This window comes from Arachis hypogaea, chromosome 19 (genome assembly GCF_003086295.3).
Source record: "Arachis hypogaea cultivar Tifrunner chromosome 19, arahy.Tifrunner.gnm2.J5K5, whole genome shotgun sequence".
NCBI lineage: Eukaryota > Viridiplantae > Streptophyta > Magnoliopsida > Fabales > Fabaceae > Arachis > Arachis hypogaea.
Genome location: NC_092054.1, coordinates 60,710,515 through 60,714,784, shown reverse-complemented (window position 1 = coordinate 60,714,784; position 4,270 = coordinate 60,710,515). Strand labels below are relative to the sequence as shown.

The 4,270-nt window shown below is 42.0% G+C and overlaps 1 non-coding gene across 1 annotated transcript; it reads left to right on the top strand.

Annotated features, from left to right (window-relative positions):
- The first annotated feature begins 3,794 nt into the window (after positions 1–3,794).
- LOC112781315 (small nucleolar RNA R71) lies at positions 3,795–3,898 on the top strand. Its single transcript, XR_003192099.1, has one exon. It is a non-coding gene; the product is annotated as a small nucleolar RNA R71 (small nucleolar RNA).
- Positions 3,899–4,270: the final 372 nt, after the last annotated feature.

The window sequence follows — 4,270 nt, the reverse complement described above, 5'->3', positions numbered from 1 at the left end:
ACTAACGTTGGCTCAACTTCCCTTCTCCACGTTAGAGTGCACGTTAACTTAGTTAACGTGACTCTTAACGTGGGCAATGATGGCTTTGAGAGTGTTATTGGCAATCACTTTTCTCATTAACCTTGCAAGTTACCTCCCTTTCCTTGCTTCTTTTGGTCCTGAAATCAAGCAACAGAGTGCATCAAAGTTCTAGTCCAAGTCATGGGTAATGCAGCATACAATTTGTCACTAAATTCATGCAAAATCCTCATGAAATAATGTAAAATGCACAATGTATGCTTGAATCAAGGTGTAGGTGAATATCTACCCTAAACTAGCTTATTTCTTAAAGAAATGCATGAAACTACCCTAAAAATAGTAAAGAAAAGGTCAGTGAAACTGGCCAAGATGCCCTGGCATCACAACACCAAACTTAAAGCTTGTTGTCCCTAAGAAAGTACTGGAACAAGAGAATGATGAATGGAATATCCAGAGGAATGAGTCATTCTTATGGAAGTCATGTTACTGATTTTATGGTGTTTTCATACATAGCAACTTAGGTTCATTCCATTACTGGCTTTCAGACTTTTATCATGTCCCTAAACACTTACTTTGTTTACATCCCATGAGACTTTTATTCATTGATCCTTTTATTGTTATTTCAAGGGTTATTTGTGTTATTTAGGCTAAGTGCTCTGTAAGGGGGCAACTCTTTAAGATAAGCTTTCAGCCAACACTCCCGAACCAGTTGATTCAAGGTGCTAGGTGTTGAAGCACCCCTAAGGACTTACTCCCTCAAGTCTCTCCCCCATACATACACACTACAGGCATATAGTTCATTTATTTTCTTTCTTGAGACCTTGGTGTCCAGCACCTCTTTGGGTTACTAAATGCTCTGTAGTGAGGGTTACTCTTGATAGTGGATTTTCAGCTGATAATCCCGGGTTAGTTAACCCAAGTTACCAGGTGATAAAGCACCCCTGAGAGCTTATTCATCCAAGTAGATCCCTCACACAGGAGCACCACAAACACTTGTCTCAAGGTCCAAACCATTGGTGCCTAGCCTTATTGCTTACTCTTTTTCTTTTGTTTTTCACTTCCATTGTTCTTTCCCTTTTCTCTTATTAGGATCTTGTTATTAACTTAGTCTCATGGGTATATCCAAAGTCACGTATTCAGGATAGATAGTTGTCCTCCTAGCCTTGTGGTTGAACCAACTTAGCTAACTTATGACTACCCCAAAGATTCATGAATGCACTTCCACATTATGAACTCTACTCTGGTCTTTTAAAAAAAGCATAAACATTCTCTTCTTCATTTGATAAAAAAAAAAGACAAGCATACAAGTAAGTTAAGGAGGATGCAGAGACATAAAGACTAGCACACATAGACTTTCTTCAATACCAAAAACTTAAAAGACATAATTGAAAAAGGTTTAAACATAACATGGAAGCAAGTTCTATTTCATACAAGATCTTCCTTATTTAAAACATAGAGAAAAATGGAACAAAGAAGGAACTCCACCACCTTTTCCTGTTGTGGATGTCCATGCTCTTTTCCTTGCTTGTCCTCCTTGTTTCTTCTTGCATTTCCTCGCATCCTTGCCAATCTTGCTTGCTTCCAATCCTCAAGTGCCTTCCTCACTGACTCGTGACTCTCTTCCACCCTTTGTCTTTCCTTTCGTGCTAATTCATCCTTCATTTCGTCATACTTGGCTATTCTTGGATGCAATATTGGCAGCTGTCCCACTAAGTAACCGAGCCTGACTTGAGTGTTTATATGATGTCCTGTTTCGCTCATGTAAACTTCTTCTGCGAATGCCCTTTGCTCGTCCAATAGTTCTGCCTGTTCTATTTGTCTTCGATGCATCTCATGTATGTGCGCCCCTTGATGTGCTTGGATGTTGATTAGCCTCTGGGTGGATTCTTGTTGCTCGTTTTGCCTTTGTTCCATCCTGTTGAATGTTTCTCCCCATTGTTGTCCTTGACTTAGTTGCCGTTCCATCATTTGCCTTTGCCACTCACCTTGCTGAGTCATCCATCTTGAAAGTGTTTCCTCTTGCTGCCCCATCATCTGTAGTTGAAGCTCTTTCTGTGCTCCTTGGCTTTCCAAATATTGTCTAGACAAGCCATCAATGGCCTCCTGCAATTGGTGCATGTCCAAGGCCTGTTGTGCTTGACCCTCTAAGACTTGTCCTTCCACTACTTGAGGGGCTGTTTTCTTCCTTTGCTTCCGCTGAGGCAGAGGGAATGCTGCAGCTTTCATCCTTCGTACAGTTATTGGGATGTCTTCCTTTATCCACATGGGGTTCTCATCTTCAAAAACTACCCCAGCTTTCTTGCATATTCGGTAAATAGTGCTGGGGTAACCTAACATTCCTCTTGAGTCACTTTTCTCTGCCATCTTTCTAATACCTTCAGCTATGAGTTCATGAACCTTGATTTCTCCTCCCTTCAGTATACAGTGCACCATTGTGGCTCTCTTGACATTCACCTCCGAGTTGTTTGCAGCTGGGAGAATAGACCTTCTCACTAGCTTAAACCACCCCTTGGCTTCAGGAGTGAGATCTGTTCTCTTGATGAACTTTGGGTTATTTCCCGCACCCCTTTCCCAGTCAGCTCCTGGTACACAAATATCTTGCAGAATCTGGTCATAATTGGGGTTGTCCAATCTTGAGTGATAGCTTTCTTCTTCAAATTGTATAGACCGTAGCTTCAATGCCCTCATGACACTCATGGGACCAAAGTCCACCATCTTTCCTCTCACAAAGCTTGTGTAAGACTCATCCTTCTTATCATATCGAACCGCATTTGCATAAAATTCTCTTATGAGATTTGCATTCACCTTAATGACCGAGTCAGTGAGGAGCTCCCATCTTCTCCTTTGTTGAGTTGTCTTCAGGTTATTTGCAAAGTTTGCCTTACTTGTCTTCAGTCTCTTGATCACTTGCAGTGACCATTTTGCAATCTTCCCATCTTACTTTCTTTGATTCTCCTTTGGGGTTTTTCTCTGTGTCACTTGGGAAGCTATCAGTAGGTTTGGGAATCTTCTCAGCTAAATATCCCACCTGAAATTTCAGCTTCCTGATGGTCTCTTCCTGGTTCTTAATATTGGCTCGCACCTCCTCTTTGAACACCTTATTTTCTTGAATCTCTTGGCATATTCCTTCAAGTAGGGCTTCAATCTTAGAGAGCTTGTCATCAATTGATGAGTGATTCAGAGCAGATGTGCTGTTTTGGTTTTGATAGGCGTGTGGAGAAGTGTTGTTGTGGGGGTGTTGAGATGTCCTCTGTGTGAATTGCTAGTGAGCTGCATTGTTGTTGGAGTTGTAACGTCTCTGGTCTTGGTTTTGATCTTGCTCACTTTCCCACCTAAAGTTTGGGTGGTTTCTCCATCCAGGGTTATAGGTCTTGGAGTATGGATCATAGTTTTTCCTTGGTGAATTCCCAATGTAGTTGGCTTGCTCCTGACTCCCCTCTGCTTCTTCATTCACTCCTTCTTGGGTTGTTGATAAAGTGGAGATTGCTGCTACTTGGTTCATCTCCATCTTCTTGGTGATGTCAGCCAGCTGCTGGGTAATGAGCTTGTTTTGGGCCAACAGAGCATCTACATTGTTTAGCTCCATTACCCCTCTTGTGTTCCCTCTTTCGGAAGCATAGAAGTAGTCGTTCTCTGCTACTGTTTCAATAACAACTATGGCTTCCTCAATAGTCTTCTTCTTGTTCAAAGATCCTCCGGATGAATGGTCTACGGCCTTCTTTGACTCATAAGAGAGTCCTTCATAGAAAATGTGCAGCTGCACCCATTCGTTGAACATTTCAGGTGGACACCTCCTTGTTAAGTCCTTGAACCTCTCCCATGCTTCATATAGAGTCACACCATCTTGTTGCCTGAAAGTTTGGACCTCAGCTCTCAGCCTATTGATTCGTTGAGGAGGATAAAATCTTGCTAAAAATTTGTTCACCACGTCTTCCCAAGTTGTCAAGCTTTCCCTTGGGAAGGATTCCAGCCACTTGGCTGCTTTGTCCCTAAGTGAGAATGGAAATAGGAGCAGTCTATAGGCGTTAAGGTGAACACCATTAGACTTCACTATGTCACATATTCTCAGGAAGGTGGTCAAATGTTGATTGGGGTCTTCTTGAACACCTCCTCCAAACGAGTAGTTGTTCTAAACAAGGGTGATGAGTTGTGGTTTAAGTTCAAAGTTGTTGGCATGGATTGTTGGCTTTTGGATGCTACTTCCACAATTGCCTGGGTTTGGATTGATATAAGAGCCCAAAACTCTTCTATC